We start from the raw sequence: 25,982 nt of genomic DNA on the forward strand, positions 1-25,982 counted from the left end.
ATTGTAAATTTTGTAGTCACTGTAAATTTACTGCCATCTATCGACACACGACTAAAACTCAAAATAAGAACGTATAAAGTGATCAAAAAATGTATATATATGGATAAATGATTTTATTATTTTTATATCATTTTGATCCATGTTCATTCACTGATATCTATGTGTTAAAATTGTTAAATATGAAACGGTGTCGTCACGCCATCTAGCCGAGGATAGGCTAAATGTGTGTGCGGCATATATTCGAGAATGACTTTTACTTGAATTCCGAGGCACGTTTTTTCCTTAGACTTTATTCGTCTTATACGAAGTTACATATGTCTTTGCTACATAGCGACTTAAATTTGGTTCACTTAAAATCGTCATGTGTAAAGTTTACACATAGCGATTTGTTGCCAAAGTAACGTAGTACGAGAAATGATACATAGCGGATTTTAGGGTCAATAAATCGCCATGTGCAACATTATCGCCATCACCTTCGACGGAAAACAAGGCATTTAATTTCGTTATGTGCTAAAAAAATCACATAGCTATTTTTTTTGTACAAATTTTGTTAGTTATTTACAAAACTAATAAAGATATAAAAAAAATATTGATATAGGTCGACGGGAAATTGAAAAAGGAATTAAAATAATTATGTAAAATAAAAATAAACTCTTTGCGATTTTTTTATTCGCACCGACGTTATGCAAAGTAAGCTTGATCCCACTCTTATGGTGCATATTACACTAGAAAAAAAAAACCATTTTTGTTTTTAATAAAATTTCAAAATATTATTTATTTTCAAAGTTAAAGAAACGCTTATATCTAATAATACAGTAATTTTATACATTTGGCGTTTGCGTCAAATCCGGTAGTTCTGATTTTTTGCAGACTTGTTTATGATGTTGGGCCAATGAATAATCCAAGTTTGAGACCACGAGCGCCGAGCGCAACTTTGTCAAAAAACGAAAATTTCGGTTTCCTTTTAGATTTGGGCGATTATAAGAATAAAAGACTAGTTTTTGATAGTACTTTCTCAAAGAGATTTAAAAGTTGACTAAAGCGACAGTACGACATTAGAATTGATAAAGATTAGATAAAAAATAGTTTATCAAGCAGTCATATTACAATGCGCTTATGAACGTCAAATAAATCTATACCGGATCCAACCCTACATCTCTGCCTCGAGAACATTTAAATCCCCCCTCAATTGGAGGAGGGTATCCCAATATAGGATTGTCTCTGAACATCCAACAGTTTCCGAGATAAAGCCTTTCAAAATTTGCAATTATTTCGAACTTGTATTCGTAGGCTAAGTAAGTGCAGTGAGTATGCACTTTTGTCTCAGGCGATGCCGCTTGGCACAATTGTTTCTACGGTCAAACAAAGCTGATCTGGCCCGGTAGCCACAAGATCGTACCGTGCCCCAAATAGGGGCGGAAAGGGTCGGCTCCCTAGATCCAATCTATGCTATATTTCTTCCTGCTCTTAGGAACTAGGGCAAGTTATATAACATAATCTATGCTATATTTCTTCCTGCTCTTAGGAACTAGGACGATTTATTAAAGAATAGGTACCCCTTCTAAAATCTCTACCCGCTGCATTGAACCCATAACGCTGGCTGCGTTACCTCTCTGTACTGCCAGCGATGTATACGCTGGGAGAGGTAAGCGGTAAAGTGCCAGCCCCTAAATTTTGCTTATATTTTTTGAGCTTTTGCCGAGTCGATATTTTTGAACTTGTGTGCACTATTTTGCATCTGTGTTCCTTACCAAATTTTAAAAACAGAATACAAAACCGATAGTAAGGAACACAGATAGGTACAAACATAGACTAGGAATTCTCTAGACGGAGTTTAGAGCAATTATTTCATGAAATTAACCGATGCTGCCAAAAATACTGGGGTGAGCGAGTCCCGTGCCGTGATTAGCATAGAATTGGAATAGAATAGAATAGAATATTTTTTATTTATAATAAAATACACATGCACAAAGGTGTCCGGTAAGCCCCAAACTAGGCTGAGCCTGTATCTTGGGGCTTACAAAAGAGTAGGTAACAGTAACTAAATCTAGTTAAAATGATGTGTGAGAGAGGGTGATAAGGTGTATGCTTTTAGGGTGTGTATGTGTGTGTGAAATAAATGTGAGCACTATATATGTTTTTCTCAATTAATGTATTTTGCTCCATAAAAGTGAGATTAAGCTTATTTAGCATATATTACACGGTGTCAGAATGTGGTAGTTACCCTGACTACGAAGCCGATGGTCCCGGGTTCAACTCCTGGTGGGCATTTATTTATGCTGTGACGAACACGGATATTTTGTTCCTGAGTTATGGTGTTTTTGGGAGTCATAAAGCATGTATAAATAGTTCTGTACAAGTATTATATAGTTGTCTAAGTACCCTCAATACAAGCCATATAGAGCTTACTGTGGGCATTGGTCAATTTGTGTATTAATGTCCTATAGGTACATTATAATGGCACTTTCTATTAGGTGCAGAATTCACTTAGAAGGACACTATCACTTTTTATATTTCAAAAATATGGACCTAATGTCGCAAGTAGGTACCTACATATATATGAATATTTGTAATTTATAGAAATATAAATATATTTATCATTTAACCTTTTTTCTGTAGTTAAATAATCTGCTCCTTGAGGTATGTATAAAATAAAAAATAATACTACATTCGAAGAGTTATTGTTTGTAGTAGAGAAGAAAAGTCTTAGAAAAAAGTGCAATACAGTGCAACATATGTTTTATGGACACGAATACAACATGCCAACTATGGTCTAAGATCCGAGATATAAGGTCGACCTTCACCAATCTGTCTGACGGATGTAACTATGAAAGGAAATATGTTCCAGAACGTAAATAAATAGGGTTGCCTAAAGAAATATGGTCAAGGCAATTTTATTAAATTTTAAAAAAAAATTTTTTTCGTCAAATTTCACCGATTTGTTTGACGAACGAAATAAGTTTCAATGGAAAGTATACAACTTGTACAACATGAATCAACTAGGTTGCCTATCTTTTTCCGGTCACTGTTATGTGGTTGCCGTGTTTAAAGTGGTGATTTTATATCGATAATTTCACTCATCTGTCTGACGCTTGAATTATACATCAAAATGATGGTAATTTTATTGCAAATACAATGGTATAGGGTTGCCTGCGAAAATCCGGTCACAAATAAGGGTTGCCAAGCTTTTAAATAAAATAAGAAGGGAAGACTTTTAGCGATAACTCATAAACGGCTTAACTGATCAAGTTTGTTTTAATTTTATTTGAATAAGTTTTTTAAGCACTATTTTTGTGATTTTTTTCATATATTTTGGACTGATGGTTCAAAAGTTAGAAGCAAAAACATTATTTTTTTCTTTCTAAATGATTATTTCCGAAATGAATCACTTTATCAAAAAATGTTGTTTATATAGTGTAGTAAATGAAGCAAGTTGTTGTATGGAGACCCATGCATTAATTTCTTAGTCGATGAAATTTTGCTTGGTTATTGTATAGTATGAGCCGAAACTAACATATAAATATCCAAAAAAAACCGGCCAAGTGCGAGTCTGATTCGCGTTTTTTTTTTAAACTGATCGGCGATATATATTATTTTAAAAACTGTTATAGCTATCTATAAGTATAGGCTAAGTACCGTTGGCTGCGTCCAACGGCCGACCGTCAGTCGAATACAGGACTTCTATAAGCGAGCACGTTTGTTTATCTTCCTGCCCCCTTAACCTCCAAACCAACACTGGCGACGAGGATGGGATGAATATAACTGTGCAGGAGCAGGCTGTACTAAAGATAGCGGCGTCGTCATCAGCGCGCGCGCCGGGGCCAGCTCAGCGCGACAACGTGTGCCCGGCGTGCGGGTACAAAGGTCACGGTTCGAGTACTTGCAAGTTTACGAAGTACAGGTGCAAAACGTGTGGTCAGCGGGGACATTTGCGTAGGATGTGTCAGAAAAGTAGTGCGAAAGTCAACTTTATCGAGTGTTGCCCAGAGGAGGAAGAGGTCGGCGATGACGGTAAGCGAGCCTTACATAATATTAAATCTTTAAAAGGTGAGCCTATGTATGAGACAGTACTTGTGAATGGAGTCAACTTACGATTTGAAATAGATACAGGTGCCGCTGTTACGGTTTTGTCGGAACACACCTATTATAAACACTTCACTGAGCCGATTGGGCCATGTAACTCCAATTTAACTTCCTATAATAAGGACCCTATTGAAACTGTAGGCGTAGTGTCCTTGCCTATTACTTATAGGGGTATCACAAATAACATAAATATTCATATCGTTAGTGGTCGTCGCGCTCCTCTCTTAGGTCGTGATTTCTTTTCGCGATTTAATCTCCAAATATCGTCTATAAAATCACACAGCTCCTCTAGCACACACACGGTCTTAAGTGAGTTAGCCAGTAAATACCCAGGTCTATTTTCTGAGGAATTAGGGTGTTGTAAAGGTGTAGCTGTCACCCTTAGCCTAAAACCTAACTCGAGACCAATTTTTTATAAAGCTCGAACAATACCTTTTGCCCTCCGTGACATGGTTGAAAGTGAGATAGACCGGCTGGTAAACCTTGGAATTTTGGTACCCGTAAGCTACTCCGAATACGCGAGTCCCATAGTACCTGTGCTCAAAAAGGACGGCAAAATTAGAATATGTGCAGATTACTCGGTTTCCCTAAATAAGCAATTAGAAGTTGAGAAGTATCCCCTCCCTAGAATTGAAGAGTTGTTTGCGAAACTGCACGGCGGGCAGCAATTTTCAAAGCTGGATTTATCCCGTGCATATAATCAGTTAGTGCTTAGCGACGAGTCACAGATGTTAACATGCATAAACACTCATAAGGGTTTATATAAGTACACGCGCCTTGTTTTTGGCTTGTCTAGTTCAGCGGCTATTTTTCAACGTACAATTGAAAGCCTCCTGTCCGGTATACCGGGGGTCCTTTTGTTCCAGGACGACATTTTGGTCACTGGGGAAAATCATGATCAGCATTTGCATAGGCTGCAAGAAGTATGCAAACGTTTGCAGGATGCAGGCTTAGTGCTACAAAGTAGCAAATGTTCCCTGTTCCAGGACTCCGTTACTTATTTAGGATTTATAATCGATCGTAACGGACTCCATAAATCGCCTGATAAAATAAAATCCATTTTAGAGGCGAAAACTCCTTCTAACGTAACAGAATTGAAGTCTTTTCTTGGACTAGTAAATTATTATAGATCGTTTGTCAAAAATGCCGCCTCCATCTTGCAACCTTTGCACTCTTTATTGCAAAATAACACCCCGTGGTCATGGGAGGCCAAACATGAGACGGCGGTAACGAACATAAAAAATATACTGGCATCCGATGAAGTTTTAGCACACTTCAACCCAGATGCAGATTTGTTTTTGACAGTTGACGCGTCACCAACTGGCTTGGCAGCCATTTTGTCCCAAAAAGAAAAAGGCTGCCCTGAAAGACCAATTTCATATGCGTCTCGTTCACTCACCTCAGCTGAAAAATCGTATAGTCAGATACAAAAAGAAGCTACTTCTATTATCTATGGTATTCGTAAGTACCATCAGTACTTATACGGCCGATCCACCCCTTTTGTATTGAGAACTGACCATAAGCCCCTCCTATCAATTTTTAACCCAAACAAAGGCATACCGGAAGTCACAGCTAACAGGTTGCAACGCTACGCTATATTTCTAGCCTCATATAACTTTAAGATAGAATACGTAAGCAGTGCCCACAACACAGCTGATTTTTTGAGTCGTGCCACGACTAGTGCCACAGAGACATGCACTAACCATGACGATGAATTGTTAGATAAAGCAACTTATATTAATTTTGTTTACGACGGTGTTCGTTTTTTAAGCCTAGATGACATAATATGTTATACTAAATCTGATCCATTATTATCAGATGTTATACATAGCGTGCTAAATGGATGGCCACAAAAGAATAGCGATAAGCGCTTAACACCGTACTACAGTTGCAGACACGAACTATCATTAGAAAACTCATGCTTAGTACGTGGGCACAAGGTTGTGATTCCAACAAACTGTCGGAAACAAATAATCTCAGAACTGCATAAGGGTCATTTAGGTAGTACTAAAATGAAGTTAGAAGCGCGCAACCGGTTTTGGTGGCCAGGCATGTCAGCTGATATCGAATGTTTTGTTGCCAGCTGCAGCATTTGCGCCGGGCTGAGGCCCGCCCCTCCCCGCGCGCCCCTTGCCTGCTGGGAGTACCCTCCCCAGCCTTGGTATCGCGTACATGTTGATATGCTAGGACCTATAAATAACAAACTTTACCTAATAATTGTCGATGCCTACTCCAAATGGGTAGAATGTTATGACATATCTTCGGGGTCGAGTACTCAAGTCGTGATTGAAAAGCTGTGCGATGTTATGTCGAGATTTGGTTTAATTCATACAATATGTTCGGATAACGCGAGTTCTTTTGTTTCCACTCAGTTTAGGGATTTTTGTAGTTTAAATGGCATATCACATGTAACATCACCGGCGTACAACCCTATAAGTAATGGACAAGCGGAATCCTTTGTAAAAATTGTTAAAAATGCTATTAAGGGCATCATTGTATCCGGTTATAACAAAAGAGATTTGCCGTGTAAATTAAATGAATTTTTGTTCAATTATAGAAACTCCATTCACAGTACAACAGGAAAATCACCTGCCGAAATCTTATTCGGAACCAAACTACGTAGCAGATTAGACTTTTTAAAATGCAAACAACCACCTCCTCTGAACGCAACACTCGACGAAGTTGTAAAACAAAAACAGTGCTCGCAGGCTATTAGTTATGGTGGTAACCGTGTGGTGGAGTTCTTAGATAAAGAATTAGTTTTAGTTAAAGTCTATAAAGCTCAGAAAACGAGCTGGGTGAAAGGTGTTATAGTAAAAAAACTCGGTGCTACTGTATACCTAGTTAGTTTACTCGATTGCAATACTGTGTTAAAAAAACACTCAAATCAACTTTTGAAGTATAAAGGGGAGAACGTTGAGAATTGGCGCGAAAGAGAGAGTGGTAATAATGGTCAACTTTCACTGAATGAGATGGATATGCCGGCCATCATTTTGTCACCTACGTCTTCGGGTTCCAGTCAGCAACTTCAGTCCGAATCCACCTCGACGGTGCATGCGCCGGCAGCACCTGACCCTGTCGCCTCCGACAACTGGGCTGACTGCGAAGAGGGTTTGACTCTGGCCGCCACCAATGCCTCGAGTCAAGTCGCCCCTTCGAATACTGCGCTCCCCCAGGACGCCGAGGCACCGCCGCCGCTCCAGGTCGGCGCGCCCCCGCCGTCGCCGGCGCAGAATACCGCGGCGCCAGTTTCTACGAGTGTTTCTGACCGACCATCTCATGAGCCATCTAAACGGCCCCGCAACGTAGTTAATTATAAGAAATATTTTTAGACTAAGGGTGGAGGGATGTTATAGCTATCTATAAGTATAGGCTAAGTACCGTTGGCTGCGTCCAACGGCCGACCGTCAGTCGAATACAGGACTTCTATAAGCGAGCACGTTTGTTTATCTTCCTGCCCCCTTAACCTCCAAACCAACATCAAAAATTAAAATTAAAAACTAAAATTAAAACTAAGCTTAAAAATAAAACTATAAATAGAAAATTTGCCCCAAATCGCCGTCTATTGGCAGCGTGCCCAGAAGGCTGGCAGCGTTGCCACGTTGTATGGCAATGCTGATCCTCTGGTCACGCGTCAACTCGACTAACCTGCGGCTACATTCGTTGAAAACCCTGTGGGCGCTTTCCCCCCAAGGCCCCATCGGCGATTGGTTTCTAGGTTTCCGTACATAATTCCCGCTTACGCTTGACTGCACATTTCTAATAGGTTTTCCTGTCATCTATAGGTAAAGAACTATTTTGTGTATTTTTCTCAAAATTTTAGACCCAGTAGCTTCGGAGATACAGGGGGGAATGGTCATTTTTTGGCTATTTGTATTTTCTTAAATAACTTCGACCCTATGTATTTTAAAATTATAAAAAAATATATGTCCATCTTTGGGTTACTAATTTACATATGTGTACCAAATTTCAACATAATTGGTCCAGTAGTTTCCGAGAAAATAGGCTGTGACACACAGACAGACAGACGCACGAGTGATCCTATAAGGGTTCCGTTTTTTCCTTTTGAGGTACGGAACCCTAAAAACACTCCTAAGTTAGGTATTTATACGTAAAAATACAAATCTGTTTATATATTTAACTGAGTAATTCCTCCGTCCAAAATTTTTTTACCAAATAAATTATTGGTATTTCTGCTGGAATATTTTTTTTGATATTGCATATATTGTTGCAATTCGTTACATGAATATGTCCGGTGAAGACGAAAGTTTGAGCGGAGCTATTTCCGTAAAAAGATATTACCGATTTAAAACTTTAGGTATTTACTTTAATACTATTATTATTATTCTTTGGATATTTATACAATACTTTTTATTTATTGATACTTTATCATATTGTAAAGTTTTCTCTGTCAGAGGAATTACTGCGGGGTCCACTACCTTTATTTACTACACTATATAGACCCCTATTTATTTTGAAAGACCTATCCAACGACACCCCATACTATAGGGTTGAAATGATAAAAAAATTGTCACACACATTTTGTTTCTGTAGAAGCGATTATTTCCGAAAACATTCACTTTATCAAAAAATGTTTACTTAAAACCCCTATTAATAAATAAATAATAAAATAAAAAAAAATGTATTGCCAAAAAAACGAAATCTTACAGTATAAGTACATTATAGCTTATAATAGACAATTATTAGTACTAACAAGTTTTACAAGTGCAGGACAGCCTTTCTTTTGGTACATAGGCAATGGGCACCAGTCTCAGGTTTTGCTAGATTGGTGGTATTATCCAGCCCTGATTTTCAGCCTGATCCCTCTGGTCGGAAGGCGTTTGGCGCTACTGTGTGTGCGTGTGTGTGTGTGTGTGTGTATGTGTGTGTGTACCTAAAAGGTGTGACTGTTACAGGAGTGCTTGTGTGTATGCTATACATATACATAGATATCCAGTACTTTATTTTTATATGAATATATATTATTATTTATTATTATTTATCTATATTTTGTACACACGAAACCTACTAAGACAGGGGAAGGTTCTGTTTTTGTAACTCGAGAAGGTGTAATTTTACAAGTTTTTTAAATTTTATCAAATTTTATCAATAATCCCGCACCATAGGTCTTTCAAAATAAATAGGGGTCTATAAACAACATTTTTTGATAAAGGGATTCATTTCGGAAATAATCATTTAGAAAGAAAAAAATAAGGTTTTTGCTTCTAACTTTTGAACCATCAGTCCAAAAAATACGAAAAATATCACAAAAATAAAAATAGTGCTTAAAAAACTTATTCAAATAAAATTAAAACAAACTTGATCAGTTAAGCCGTTTATGAGTTATCGCTAAAAGTCTTCCCTTCTTATTTTATTTAAAAGCTTGGCAACCCTTATTTGTGACCGGATTTTCGCAGGCAATTTTACCATTGTATTTGCAATAAAATTACCATCATATTTATGTGTAATTCAAGCGTCAGACAGATGAGTGAAATTATCGATATAAAATCACCTCTTTAAACACGGCAACCACATAATAGTGACCGGAAAAAGATAGGCAACCTAGTTGATTCATGTTGTACAAGTTGTATACTTTCCACTAAAACTTATTTCGATCGTCAGACAAACCGGTGAAATTTGACGAAATATTTTTTTATTCAAAAATTAATTAAATATAGCCATGACCATATTTCTTTAGGCAACCCTATTTATTTATGTTCTGGAACATATTTCCTTTCATATTTTCATAGTTACATCCGTCAGACAGATTGGTGAAGGTCGAATATATCTCGGATCTCCTACTATTAATACTCGTAGTAGCCAGGAAAGTACTCTTGTCCTACATTACAAAATAGTAAATTAACTGCAAAATCTCCCGCGTTAACGCTACAACAGTAACAAGCTACTGCAGTCGTTATCCGAATTAATCATCTGCCTTTTTATTGGTAAATATCTAATTCTTACAATTAGAAACATTGCAAAAAAGCGTACTTTAGATACTTAATAAAAATAAAACATTTCAGGGAATTATAAATGAGGCACTGAAGGCAATGGGCGATTTGCAAGGGAAGTTGATGAAAATATTGGTAAGTTATATGTATAAAGTACAGCGAGTTGCAAAATGTCATGATCGCATTATGAATGAATTCATTCATAAAGTGGCCATGATTTTTTGCATCTGGTTGCACAGGTTTTTGAGACCTGGGAATATTGGCCACAGAGAGAGCGAGCTTTGTCACCTGTGTGCACAATTTCTAAAATTGAACAACTTCAAAATCTAGTGAAAATTGCTAATAAGTAAGACATACATACATTTTGGCGGAATAAATACATTTCACGTTTTTAAAATTTTAGAGTGACACGAACACGTATTCATACTTATTTGTATGTTAAACTTCTACTCGATACTCTAATTCGCTTCATTTTAAATCTTTGCATTACAATTATCCAGCTTGATTGACTTAATGATTTGTAATTTATTTTATTGTGGTTTCTGCTATTTCAATTATTTAATTTGATCGCATGACATTATGTACCTATTATAAGTTTTGCATGCTCAATTGTGAGTAGAGTACACTGTACTACTAATTTTAAGTCACCATTTACATATTCACTGTATTCTGGCAAATAAAGAATTTGTATTTGTATTTGTATTTGTAATTTCTAGCGAAACACTGATTTAATCTTTCACGATTATTAAACATTATCAAACTACACAACGGGACTTAATCGCGTAAGACCACGGGGACAACGCCGTCCTCGAAACGTCGGAGGTAAATCTTAAAACTTACGCGACGCGATTAAGTCCCGTTGTGTAGTTTGACAATTTCTAGCAACCCAAACCTTGATGTTTAACAATTTTATATATTGCTTTATACTTCTTTTTTCAGGATAAAGAAAATGCTCCTATGACAGCAATAATGGTACGCTTATATTATTAATAACTTTTGAAAAAATATACTAAAAAATACCTAATTAATTACTGGATATAACTAGTAGTGCTCTTTAATATTATACAGAAGGAATAGTTCAAATATGAATATCTATTATAAGTTCTCTTTCTTCTTTTAATATAGGTACCTACTAAGATAATGAGGTGCTATATGTACACAATACATATTATTCATAAAAACTTTGTCTTCATTATTAAAATCTTTAGTGTGATTGAAAAAATTATAACAATAACAACATAGCAAAACAGCAAATTCAACTCGGTACTGTCTAGTCAACCATCGTCCACCATAGATTACAAATGTGAGAGAGATAACACATTTATTACATTAAATAATACAATTTTTCACGGAGCTTACCTTACCAAGAACATCCCTTCTTTTTATGAAGGATTCATATTTCGTTCCGACAGCGCCATCACAGGAGACCACAAGGGGAGTGAATGAGGCTCTGAGATCTTCTGCAGCCAGGTCGTATTTGCGATGTTTTTCGCGAGCGTGTATTTGGGCAATCGTGGGCCATGTGAGTAGACCATACAAGGCGGCGTCGGCATTTACAATGCGAACGTCGAAGAACGCCTTCCTCGCTGGCTCCCATACGCTTTCCAGTAGTAAGTCGCTTATTAGCCCTGGTTGATCTAAGGTTGCAGCTCGCATTATTGGCTCAGTAGTAGCCGAACCCCATGCTGGTTCAGCCCAATTTTTTTTGATATCGTCTCTGTGTTGGTCGTTACCTCTTATGAGCCCTCCCTTCTTGCAATTAAGTGCATGGTTTAGGTTGAAATTATTTTCGCCACAACCGTCGCAGGTTAGTGGCAGGCTAGAAGGTTCATGCCCGTATCTGATCGCAAGGCCGTCACGAAACTGCGTTGCTGTTAGGTCGGTATCATCAGTTTTGGTCGGTAGTATTGTTAGCCACTGTGATGATTTTTATTAATTACCCTTTGGATGCATTTCTTTGTTTTTATTGTTAGCTTATCCATGATTGATTCTAGTTCATGTTGTTCATTATTTTCCCGCTTTTTTCTTTCTTCTTTTAAAGTTTCATATACATGTTTTTGATGGTCTTCTATGTTAATTTCTTCGCCGGTTCGAATTGCATCTATTAGTATTTTGTTGGCATTTAATGATATTGCATGTGAGGTTTTAGCTTGCTTTGTGGGATCATTCATTGCAAGGCCTCCGAGCCTCACTGGAAGAGCAAAGAGTTCATGTTCTATAGATGTTACTTCTCTGCCTAGTATGGAGGGTGTTAAATGAGTCTTGATTGCGTTCTTTAGGTCATTGTAGTCTTCGTCTGTTCCAGTAGTCACTCTTTGTAGGTATTGCCACTCACATTGTAGTGATTTAGTAAATGCGGTATGTACAGCTTGAGGATATTTTTCACAAGCTTTTGTTATTCTAATGATGCAATCAGGCCAATTTTTTGTTTTTGGTCGTATATAGCCGGTTTTATCGTTTATGTCTGTCAAACTTCCTAAAAATCGTTGTGCTTTTACAATTTTGATTCCTCTAATTTTTGTTTGGCAATCTCTGTAAGGCCTTCTTTGACTATTAGATAGCTCTTTGTTGGCTCAGGGTAGTAGCCACATCAGGGTAGGAGTCCTTCTTTCATTAGCAGGTTAAACCATTCTAGTATTTCATCAAATTTGCCTAAGCATGCAGAGTCATCTGCATACCAGTTCTGAGTGTATTTATTCTTGTTTTTGCATGTTTTTATTAGTGGTAATATTCCAATCGCGTACATTTGCTTTGCCAGTGGATCTCCTTGGGTCGTTCCTTCTTTACTTAATATGTATTTATTGGTATTTCTAAATGATATGACTGCGTGTCCTCTATAGGTATTAAAGAGGAATCTCGAGCATCTGGGCCATAGAAGTCTTTCCATAGTGCTAATGGACGATTGAGGGCATTAAATGCATTGGTAGCGTCAACGAGTAGTATACCTTCGGTGTTTTCTTCGTGGAAGCTTTCTGGCATTGCGTGTGCTGCACCTTCTATACCGGCTTTTATTCCATTACATAGTTGATTTGCTCCGCATGCTTCTTGTACATCAGTGCCAGTCGTCAGAGCCATAGCTTTTGCTATGACACGTTTAAGTACCTCCCCTATACCAATTGGGCGGACACCAGGTGATTTGTCAAGGGCGATGCCTCTTCTGGCTAGCAGTGCCCTTATTGCATCCCATTCTACTATTTCGTTTGCTAGTTTTCTTGTTAAAGCTGCTATTGATTCTCTTAATTTGAAGATGTGTGGGCCAAATCTTAAAAGCATCGTTTTCCACTGATCAGCATCGGTCCGCTTGGGTCTGCACCTCCCGAGATGCTTCTTGCTACTTTTTCAATATGGGTGGATGTTACGTCAACATCGACAAGGTTTGGAAGTTGTGTTGTTTGGTCGAAATCTGATATAATCGGTGTTGTTTGGTTTGGATGTTTTTCTTCCAGGATCTGAAATACATTTTTGTCTCCAATTTTGTCGTCAGGCTTTAATAATCCACCACTATTACGTTCTGTGATAAATCTGTTCACTTGTCTTATTTTTCCTTGTAGCATCAGTGTGTTACACACGCGTGACATATGATCGCAATCTTGTTGCTGTTTTTATGGCGGCTATTTTTTTTGTTACATCTCTCTGCTTCTTGTATTAATTCATCAAATTGATTTTTTCGCCACATTACTAGTCTTCTGTTTATTAGACGTCTGATGTCTGAACCTTTAGTTATTAAACTATCCCTTTGGAGGATTGTGCTGCAGTAGAAGAATATTCGTTCAGAGAATTCATTCGTCTGTAATTCATTAACTAGATTATTGGTTTCGTTAGCTAGGAGGTCAATGAAATGACGACCGACGTTACCTTGTGGAAGGTTGTATTGTTTTCCCGTCAGTTTTATGCTTTTCTTCCAGCGGAGTCTCCATGTAAAGTATTGGCCGCCTTCATTGTTTATCATTTTTGCACCAAAACCTTCTTTGAATAGGTTATCTATTGGATTGTTGTTGTTTTGGTTTGATGAAGTACTAGTACTGCTAATAGGGTTTTCATTTTCTTGGTTGCTCATGTAGGTCTGTGAGTGTGACTTATCTATATGTATGTTTAGGCCACGTCTTTTGAATAGCTTGGAGCATATAGGGCAGGGCAGCAGTGTATTATCTTGGCTATTTTCAATGGTGCCTGGGGAAACGTTGTTCATTGTTTCTGGTAATTTAATCACTGTTTCTGGCTTTTTATTCACAGTTAATTTGTTTTGGTATATAAATTTGTATTATTTAACGTAAAAAATTATTTAAAACGTATCGAAAACAATAATTCTCAAAATATTTTTCGTAGTGACAGTTGACACACCCTGGCATGTCGAAATTACGAATTGTTTAATATAAGGTGCGTTTGTTACCTATGTTTGTTTTTTGGGAGCGAAAGTAAGTACCTAAATATTTCGATTCGATGAAGTTATTCGAGAAAATCCTTAAGATTGCTAAACATTTTTGGCAATCGTATCTAATAAAGCGGTCCGATTAAGTATTCAAAAACTGCTTGCTGAACCTACTGCACCTTAAACGCTCGGAGCGTGCGATTCATAGCCGATGTGTTAAGGTATTAACCTTAAATAAATTTCACGCTTTTATCACAACTAGGGTTTGCAATCCGGATCCGAAATGTATGAAATTATCCGGATCCGGATCCGGATCCGCGGATATTTCGGATCCGTCCCATACATTTCGGATCCGTCGTGCAAACCCTAATCACAACGTTGCGCTAACGAATATATATTTTTACAGCTGGTTTGTAACTACTGATTAAAAATTTATTCAATCTTCTATTTTTATATGTGTCGTTAGTCTGAAAAATCTTCTTCATCATATTAATGTATTCTAAAAAGAACTGCTGTAGATGGCTGGCAGTAGGTACAGGGTCAGGTCGAAGGGAAAAGTTCCAGAGGACGATCTCCTACGCGATGGTCCGACCCCTTAAAAATAGCGACGAAGTCATCCGTAGTCGAGTGCACTCGCAACGTTATCGATCAATGTCAGAAATGGAGAGACACCGCAAGGGAAAGTTTGAAGTCCAACAACAAAACAGGAAATGAAGACCAGCCATGTGCGTCGTCAAAACGACCGACAAGAGTAAACGACTTCTGAAGAAGAAAATCAAAAACGAATTTTGAGAATTAAAGATAAAATATTCAAACGTATTAAATTTATAAGTAGCAATGTATCTACTTACACAACATTTCAAAGGTAAGTACTACTTACAACTTTTACGTAAGAACATGTATAAAATAGATTCTAATTCATTTATTTTTGTTATCATTAGGTCTCGCAACTTGTACCACAGGTATGACATTCATATTTTTGGAACACATTATTTTAGTTGTTCTTTATTTTAGACCTGTACTGCACAAAATTGACAAAATACAAAAACAGTAATTTTGTGTTTATTTTTTTATTAAATTTGTTCTAAAATAAATCTATAAACCTAAAGATAAAACAATTTTATTTTAAACATTTCAGGAATTAAGTGACGCAATCAAGGCGGTAGTGTATTTGAGAAATATTATTTATGATATAATTATTAAAGTGGGCCAGAATGATTACCGAGAGGGCCGGCAGGCTGAAAAGGAGATGGCGGGACGACTTGAACGCATTTTATCCGGATTGGCCGGAAACTACAAACAATAGCATTGAGGACACGAAGGGAGGCCTTTGCCCAGCTGTTGGACACTAAATAAGGCTAAACAATAGTTATTTGTACAACAAGAGATCAAAGATTGATATTTCTTCGAGTGCTTATTTTGAGTCCCGTGCAAGCTTTCTCTACGCTCTCTCGCTACGCTCGTGAATCTAATTTAGAATCTTGAGCGTAGTAAGGGATTCAAAAGCGCACGAGATGTAAATAACTTTGATCTCGTGTAGTACACAAAATTTTTCACCCTAAGCAGTGAGAACATACCTAGAGGGACAGAGATAATAGAACCCAAGTATATCGAACTTGTATTAGACCCCGCATGTTGAAATGACATTTGACTATAAAGGTCACTTGAATGTCATTTTGTCTCTCTCAGTGAGCAAAATCGCATTTTGCTCACTGAGTGAGACAAAATGACTCAGTGAGCAAAATCGCATTTTGCTCACTGTTTTTAAGAAGCAAAGTACCCTTGTTGGAGCTGCTGAGGTGAAAATTACATTATTTCAGTGTATTGTCCACTTTGGAAAGCCCAAAAGTGACAATTATTTTAGTCTAGTTTACAATAAATTTAGTTTCTGATTAATATTATAATCAAGAGCAATTGATATAGGTACGAAACGATAGAGCACTTTATCCTATTGCTAATGAGTGCCTTATACTGTCTTAGTTTGTCTGTGATTTAGCTTTGCTTCAAATAAATTTAAAACAGGAGTGGCTTAAGCAAGCAAGAAATTTTGAAACAGGTTTGGTCGTAGGTGTGTGGCATGGTGGATGTTTGAAATTTTCTTTCCAAATGCACGATAGTCCTTCCAAAATGTTGTTTACTCCTAGTATTAACTCTGTATCTTTAGGTATTTAAATAAATGTAAATAAATAATTTATACATTGTCGGGTATTTGTAACATTTATTGGTTAACCAACCAAATACAAAACCGCCTAGATCTGTAATTGAACGATCTGTCTTTAACCTACATTATTGGATCATGTAATGTTTTCATCTACCTACCCTCAACTAGCTTAAGGAGTCATTTGAGGGTAGATTTTATTTACTTTTATTTAAATACCTAAAGATACAGACTATAACCTGCATAAGAAATGGTTTACCTTTACAGGAAGTCAGAAAAAAAGTAAGTAAGGGAACACCATAATATATAATTATCGATGGTATGTGTACAGCCACACGCTAAGGCCGAGTACCTGTATTACTAAATGGACTGAAACGATATGGAATCAAATGGTACTCTGGCGTTGCATGTGCCTGCACAGACTGCATAAAATAAGGTGGGAGGCGATAGCAAGGGATCCTATTGGCCTAAGTCCCTACTTCCCTAGCCCTAACTTATTCTATGACAAGGATGTCTGTACCGGGAGACCTATCGGTAACAGACGGATTCCCTACGGGGGGGGATCAAGGTGGTTTGGATAGATACTTGCTGCCGATCGCCCAGGCTCAAGCGACCGATTAAGGCTGAAGGAGTCTTATGCCACAGCAAGGGTTCCTGTAAAAAGGTGGTGGATGGGAGCCTCTACTCTCAGAGTGTCGCCCTGAGCAAGCAGAGGTTTTTGGGTATGGAGGTAGTGAAACACCAACGGACAATTGGTATCTGGTTTATTTACAATTTACATTTCTTTATATACACAATTTTACTTATAGCACACATATGTAAATCTTATTTGTATTCTATCCGTGTAAAGTGCAACTAAGACAATATGTTTCTGCTGGCTTATGCCCTAGATTCATCTGCGTGGATCAGCGCGATGCGCTGATGCAATCTGTTGTTTAAACAGTATGTGTTCACGTTTGTACGGGAAAAAAATTTAATTGTCAAACTAAGAGCCAGAAGACACGCCACCCCCTAATTTTGTTACACTTATTATGTTGATACTCGTAACAAACACCAAGTTTTGTAATATTACCTCTACTACAAAAGGGTGCTCTAATTCGAAAATTTCAATTACTTATGTGTGAAAGTTGAAATAATAATTTTTCAGTTTCATTTTAGTCATTATTGTGTCCAGAGAAAATTGACAGTTTTATGACGCATTTCCACATATATTTTTAAGGCCTGTCAACATTTTTATGGAAAACTGGTGATACTAGATTTTTTTTTTTTTAATTAATAGTCCTGATGAAAAAAATAGGTAGTACGTTAGTACACTTTTCCAATCGGTCGACCCAATCTTTACAGCACGATCTTCATCCATTCTTTCGAGCTAATAACTTTTTCTCAAAGGTTGTTGATGGTGACAAGACAACATTAAACGAAGATACTGGTTTAAGAGCAAATACAAAGAGGAAAGGTTATGGAAATAGAAAGAGGTCCAAAAAGGTGCTGTGCATCCACGCCCCCGACAATCTACAGTACTGCGTTAGTCAGTTAAAGGAACCATGAGTATTGAGTAAGTAACTAAATATTTTCTATTACACCAATCATCACCAAAACATCTTGACATATGATTGTTGCAGCGACAGTTTATTAACCCTTAAACAGGCCTGACGCAAGTTTTACTTTTGGTTAGTGATTCCGGTAGATCATAACGTCAAAAGAAAACTAATTTCTTGTTATTTTTTTTAGTTTCATTATTTCAATAAAAAAAACCTGTGGTTTTTATATGCCCACTGCCCGTTACGGACGGCGGCATGTGGTACATATACAGCCACTGCACTGCTAGCTATACAGAGTAGTTTTAAGGGTTAGTCGCTTCTTTACATATTAATCGATTAAATAATAAAATCACAACGTAAATAAGAAAATACTGCCATTTATCCGTGTTTACATTAGTAAACAGCAAAATAAGGTCTAAAAGTAATAGTTACTAAAAAATAAATACCTGTTTAAAATAGTGAATATTGTACTAGAACGGTTCATTAATAGTAATAATCTTACCTTTAAATGTCATGTAAACTCCCTGCAGGGCAGTGGTCACAATATATAGACCACTTGTACGTGCCCCAAACAAGCAGAGGTTACATATGGACCACAAACTTTAAGAGCATATATTTGACTAAAAAACAAAAACTGTGATAATTTATGATTTACTACACATACATTATCTAATATTCAACCAAAAAAATACAACACAAAGCACTTTCTGTATTTTTTATCAGCATAACACACATTTATGTATATTAGGAGGAGCGTACAAAAACGGCCATTTATTGTCGATTTGAAATTGACAACTAAAACGTCAAAGAAATTTGTTTTGACACCTCCCATTTTTTTGCGTTCGGAAATCGCCCACCTTATAGACTTTACGGTAATGAAATTTTGTGAACGTTGTCTTTTCTCTGCTCGTCAAAAAAGAAATCATTTGCTATGTGGTAGCTATAGATACACTACCTGTTTAAGGGTTAGAAGAAGAAGAGGTCTGTCAAATCTTGCAAGCTATATAAATTAGACCCACTTCCCATTATTCGACTGAGCCATTCGGTGACCATAATAGGATCTGTGTGATAAAACCACGAACCTTTGTTTTATCACACAGATCCTAATTGTGTTCGGGTTTGTTATAATTGTCTCGATTAGTATCAATTAGTTGCCTGTTGAATGAAACCAAAGTCACCGATAAAAGTTTGTTTCAAAAATAAAAATCAGATAATTATACTTAGGCAAATTATTTAGGCCCGATCTATTAACTAGGGTACGTACATACGTACAACAGACGTGTCTGTAAGATCTGTTAGAGTATATGGCAAGCATTAAGAGTCACAAGAACCACCAAAAAACCGCTTCCATGCAATCGAAATGACATGAAATAACATAGAATAGAATAGAGCGCGTTTATTCGTGACAAAAAAAAAAACAACACAATAACACGGTCACGAAATGGTCCCGACTCAGCAGGTGCTAGCCTGGCTAGGCTAGCGCTGGTCTTCCGTCGGGGCCATGATCTTTTACATCTAAATTATAAAAATAACTTATTATGACTACAATAGAATAAAAATTAAAGATTAAAGTGAGTGGCGGTTGTGGAAGAGACAAAAAGGCAGTAAGTACTTAGGTACGCGTCAGGAGTACTTAAATGTAGCTTGTCTCAAGTTTGAGGCACTCTTCGTTTAATTGGTGTTTGAGCATAAACTTTTTTAAAGTTGATTTAAAACTGTGAATGTGAAACATGACAGTGGACATTCGGGTTAAAGATATTTTTATTTGTCTCAAAAGATTAACATACAAATATACATATCTGATATCTGTGTCTTAGCGAGTAGAAGCTTTAATACAAACAAAATTTTGTTTCAGTGCCTGATGACATCATCTGCATTTGGTCATGCATCTAATTTTTAAACAACTTAATAAAATTGTGTGTGTCCATTTTGTTTTTTTGTATAACATTTATATCATTTACTTCCGAGAAATCCGTCGAGATCTCCGTATTCCTGGTTGCATCACTTGCATCCTAAAGAAGCCTGAACAAAATTATTCAAAAGGTGACGTTCGAATTTAAACTCCACCAGCATTAATATGCAGTAATAGTAATCCCACCAAAAACATTTTCATGTAAAATGTTGCCAAGACGAAACCATAAAGCTCGCACTATGAAAAAGTTATCAGATCTCTTGTAGAGCCAAGCTTCTAACTCTACAAGTCCTATCTTCACAAACTCTGTCCTTAGTCAAAATATGTGACTGGGCCGTTTCGCTACCGTCACATGGGAGTAAGGTGAAAAATGTATTCACTATTCATTATTTTTATTATACAATACTCGTAGTTCTTGTAGTAACGAAATCGGAGTTTTTAGATATTAATAAAATCTAAAGAATAAGAGCTATGCAATTGAAATTTTTTATGCTTGATAAGTCCACTATTGACATCATATTCCGATAATTTAGTTTATCGGGTATAATCCAAACCCAAGTTATGAGGTTTTGAGGTTCAAAAAAAAAAACGACGAAGCGCTTCGAGAAAAGGTAGGTAGTGCCTGAGGGTAGGTTGTGATTATTGTTAATATGCATGTGGGTAAGAGCTAGAAATATGTAAGTTGGTCTTGATCCGAGCACGTACATGGTATAATAATATACTCCGCCTGGTACTCCATTCCGAGATTCGCGTATGACCTAACTGACACGCGCCTACGTCATCATGCTGTTTACAGGTTCTCAAACTTTGAAATGTGGGAGAATTTTAACCAACGGTGAAAATTATTTGAACGGCATTAATTTTAAGTTATTCATGTAGAAACATAGTAAAATAAAACAAATCTAATGTATTAAATTAAACTTTATTTATCTATACAAGACAAACGTTTGAAAAACTAATTCACAGTTACACATTAATTACCAAGCTTACGACGTGAAAAGTTTGGAAAACACTGCGACTGCTGACACTGAGCGAGAAGGAAATAACAATTAACACGCGTTCGACAAGGATGACGGTCAGGGCATGAAGTTATCTAGATCCGAATTGTCAAATGTGCACAGCGCTATCCTGTGTTGCCAGTAGTATAAACAGAATTACCCGAAAGTCTGAAATTTCTTTCGTGAATCGGAAGATATTGCTAACGAGTAATTAAAAATGACGTGTTATTGTAAAATTTAAGCTAAAATACATATAAATGAAAAGTATAAAATTATAAAGAAATATTTTAACTTATTAACCATAGGTATAATGTACCCATGTAACATGTTATGTTGAAATAAAGTGGCAATGTTATTGTGACGTCGGCCCGTGTCACTCTGGGAATGGAAGACCATGTTTTATTAGACCATGAGCACGTAGTTTTATTGACGCATTAACATGGCGCAGCCGATTTAAAAGAACCGTTATTAACTAAATCTTCTTCGAGTGTGTTTAGTGAGTTTATAGTGATTAAAAATAAAGTAAAATCAGAGACTGTTCGCAATGGAATCTATCTTGCCGCCGCCGCCGCCTTTTATTTTCGATAATAACCTTGAGAATGTGACCAGTGGCAATTTGTCTGTAGAATGGACTAAGTGGAAGAAAGCATTTAATATTTACTTCGACGCGTGTGACTTATCGAAAAAGGAAGAAAAGGTGCAAATTAATATTTTGCTTCACGTTATTGGAGAACGGGCTCGTGAAGTGTACCAGCAGTTTGAATTGGAATGCATGACTTTGAAGAGTTTGATTGTGCGGTTAGATAAGTTTTTTTTGCCGAAAAAAAATTTAACTATAGAGCGGCATAGGTTTTTTACACGTTGTCAGCATGATGGTGAGTCTATCAAGCAGTATGCTTTTGAGCTCAGGAAGCTGGCTGCTACTTGTGAGCTCATTATCGTCGACACGTGCACCCGACCTGAAGGAGGTAACCTCATCATCTACAGCCGCGAGGGCAGCGGCTACACTTCATACAGCTGGCCTGGGCGCTGGCGACGGCAACGACGCGTTGCTGAAGGCTCCGAGGGGCTGCTCACTGCTACGGAGCCACGTGCCTCAAGGTCAAGAGTATGGAAGGCTAAGTACCAAGATACTAGAGATATAGCTGAAGCAGCTCGCATTGTACTGTTCATATTTTATGGCCGCATTCGGGGAATCGGTCTACACGATGCGTGCAGCCCATGGAGGAAGGGTTTGCAAGGGTCGTGTTGGTGGCCCATGCTAGAATAGACTGAGGAAACCTATTTACTCTTCATTTTTTGTGATCCCTGGAAAGGGAGCTGCCGCAGCTGCCTCTGCAGTCGACATTTCGGTGTCTCACGAGGGGATACTGCCTTTGTCGTCTACATTTTGTTGGCCCAAAACGGAGTCAGGCTACGCTGGGCTTTGTACGCTACATCTAGAGTTAAATTATTTACTGTCTAGCCATATTATTGAGCAGTTAAAGATAGTTTTTAGTCATCAGGGTATACCTGACATTGTAATGTCAGATAATGGCCCCGAATTTTCCTCGAGCCAATTTAAACTGTTTTGTATGTTTTGAACATATTACTTCCTCTCCATGTTATGTCCAATCCAATGGGCAAGTGGACCGGAGCGTGCAAACAGTGAAAAATATACTTAAAAAGACTAGTGTGGAAAAAACCGATTTCAGACAAGCACTGTTAGATTACTTAACGACTCCATCACTGATCAGTTAGCATCTCCATCAGAGTTATTGAATAACAGAAAGTTTCGTGGAATCGTACCGTATGCACCCCAACTTCTTCATCCTAAAATCCAAATTAATGTCACGGCAGAGTTAGAAAAGAGACAAAATAAACAAAAACAGCAGTACGACAAGACGGCCCGTGATTTAAAACAATGCCCGGTCAAAAAGTTAAAGTTAGAATTGATAAGAAATGGGTTAGTGGCACAATTTTACATATTAAAGGTATCCGATCGTATTTAATCCAATTGATGCAGGGTGGTACTTTGGTGAGAAACAGGCGTCATCTTATATTACACTCGGGTGCAAAGAAATCGGACCACCCCAGCATTTTTATCATTTTTTCAATTTCTGTAAAAACTGTATGTGCTACTGTGACATATTATATACCTAATGAAAGGTTGGCTTTTCCTCTATAAATTGATGTGCTTTTCACAGGTTTACTTCCAATATTTTCAGGCTTTCAGGGCTAAGAACTTTGTCACCCTAAAAATGCATACTGGAGTGAAACTTATGCATAATGGGAAAACTGCGATTCTAAAGATATCAAGTAAAAATTAAAACAATTTTCAGCATTTTAATACCGTATATTGCCTCCTCTAGCCCTACGACATGCAGTCATTCGGTTTTTCATTGATCTTATGAATTTTTTTACAGTGTCTTGAGGGATGCCCGCCCATTCTTCTTCGATCGCAGTCTTTAGCTCCAGTAAGGATTCAGGGGCGGGATTTCTGGCCCGGATTCTTCTTTTCAGCTCGTCCCAAATGTGCTCGATCGGGTTTAGGTCAGGACTGCGGGCTGGCCACTCCATGACTCTGATGCCGACCTCCTCCAAGTACTCCTTAGTGATCCGGGCTGTATGCGGCCGAGCGTTATCTTGCATGAGGATGAACTCATCGCCGATATAACCCGCAAATGGGACCACATGATCAGCCAGGATTTCCTCCACGTACCGACGTGCAGTCAAACCGCCTGAATTCGGTCTGGTACCTGGCCCTGTGATGAACACAATGTCCGTCTTCGCTTCCAAAGAAATACCAGCGCAGACCATGATTGACCCCCCACCATAAGCAACACGTTCCTCGATGCAGCATTGAGAGAACCGCTCCCCAGGTCTTCGGTAGACTCGTACCCGTCCGTCATTGCCAGACAAAGTTATCCTGCACTCGTCGGAAAAAAGTACGGAACTCCATTGCTGAAGGGTCCATTCTTCATGTTCGCGAGCGAAGACGCGTCGTTGTCCACGATGTATTGGGGTGAGTTTTGGGCCATTTGCAGCTCTGTGAGCTGTCAATTCCTTCTCCTTCAGTCGTCTTCTAACTGTCCATCGGCTGATAGACACATTCCTGGTCTCTAGGAGCTTCTGCTGAAGCTGAACGGCATTCAGTCGACGATTTCGTAGCGAGGTAAGAACGATGAAACGGTCATCTCTCTCAGAAGTGATGCGAGTTCTGCCAGTTCCGGGTCTTCTGGATAACGTATGATCTACGCGGAATCTCTGGAAGACACGTTGAACCGATGACTTCGATAGGTTGAGTTGTCGAGCCACTGCACGTTGACTAAGCCCTCCCTGCAATAAGGCAACTGCTTGGCCGGCTTCAGTCGAGGTAGTATCCATTTTTCTCCAGTTTTTCCAGGTTCAGGCGATGAGAGTAGTGTTCAGGAAGACGTACCAATCACGAATGATGCATAAACAATGATAATGACTGTTTTTATACCTAATGATAAGTGGTCAATTAGTGCATGCGCTAATGAGGCAGTTGGAGGGGGGTGATTTCCAGGCCCATATTTTGCACAATATCCATCCCCACCCCTGAATATTGATGTCATTTGATAGGGCAGAAAATTATCTACCACGTGGTATTTAAATTATCATGATCGAGGTTACAGTTTTTACACAAATTGAAAAAATGTTGAAAATGCTGGGGTGGTCCGATTTCTTTGCACCCGAGTGATTCGGAATATCGCCCGGAGTTACCTGTGTGTCCCCGTCCTTATGACGACATCACAATATCGGGTAGTTCCTGATGATATGGAATTAATTACAATGTAATACTTAATGTGTTGCATGATGTGTTATTAACTACTGTTCTGTAATTAAGGATAAAATTAAACATTTAAATCTGATACTTGCATTGAAATGTTAATAAATTAATATTGTTGCTATTTAATAGGTAAGTAGGTATATAACTATATGAAACTCACTATTACTATGTAACAACCATGGATGCAATAAATAAATTATGAATTATGAATAATGCTTATGTAATAAGTATGAAAATTGTATTGCAACGATATGCCGTTTTGTGTTCTACCTACACTGAGAGAAAAATCACCACCAGGAATTAATAAACAGTTCTGTACTGGGGGAAAAAATGAAGTTTTAGTAGTAATCATGGAAGTTTCACTATTTCTGTAAAATTTATTTATTTCTACAAACAGCTCAGTAATACTAAATCTAATTTCAGCAAACAGACTTTAGTAAATGGAGCATTAAACAAAGTTCAGTATTTGTTACAATCCATTTTTATTACTACTAAAATTCTCCGATTTTTACTAGTAAAGTTTGTGATTTTTGGAAAAAAGCATCTGTGATTTCAAGTTATGATTTTAGTAAATGTCTCACTTACATAGTTTTGTAATATCTAAAAAACGAGTTCGCGGGAATAACATTACCCCATTTAAAATAACAATTCAGTTGTTACTATAGCGACATTACAAAGTTTACTGGTATTTAGTAGATAGACTTGTTGTGTTTATGTTCATTGTTGTACCAATCACTAAACGAGTTTTGTAATACCAACACAGCTACTTGCTACGTTCATTTGGTTAGAGTTAGTATTGTGTCGGATGTCGGGCGGGCGTGTCTCGTGTCTTCTTTGTTTAAAACATACTTAAGTTAAATAATAAATTTAGGATATATTGTGGGCCATGGACATATTAACCCGCGACCTACTGTGTAGTTGGGGTCTACAGGAATATATTGTTCTGCAACTTCGAGCTAGCTGTTGTTATTCTAGTGATAATGACATCAAAGGTAAATCTAAACTGTTTGCAATTCCAACCTCCCTAGCACAGGTGCGCCGCGAGAGCATGTTGCGCGCGTAATAACTACTAGTCTCTTTCTGACTGTATGAATAAGAAAGGAATGGGTAGAATATCTCGACAGGCTTTTATAGTGCCTCTTTAGTACAGAGATATACTACCAAATGCTTTTTTATT

At 37.6% G+C, this 25,982-nt stretch overlaps 1 long non-coding RNA gene across 2 annotated transcripts; it reads left to right on the forward strand.

Annotated features, from left to right (window-relative positions):
* The first annotated feature begins 2,617 nt into the window (after positions 1 to 2,617).
* LOC134801983 (uncharacterized) lies at positions 2,618 to 20,029 on the forward strand. Of its 2 annotated transcripts, none has more exons than XR_010145786.1 (8): positions 2,618 to 2,640; positions 10,107 to 10,169; positions 10,974 to 11,006; positions 14,810 to 15,365; positions 15,542 to 15,565; positions 16,829 to 16,843; positions 17,951 to 18,120; positions 19,958 to 20,029. It is a non-coding gene; the product is annotated as an uncharacterized LOC134801983 (long non-coding RNA). The 2 variants fall into 2 exon arrangements; XR_010145785.1 differs by having other exon boundaries at positions 17,951 to 18,116.
* The last annotated feature ends 5,953 nt before the right edge of the window (positions 20,030 to 25,982 follow it).

This window comes from Cydia splendana, chromosome 23, assembly GCF_910591565.1.
Source record: "Cydia splendana chromosome 23, ilCydSple1.2, whole genome shotgun sequence".
Classification (NCBI taxonomy): domain Eukaryota; kingdom Metazoa; phylum Arthropoda; class Insecta; order Lepidoptera; family Tortricidae; genus Cydia; species Cydia splendana.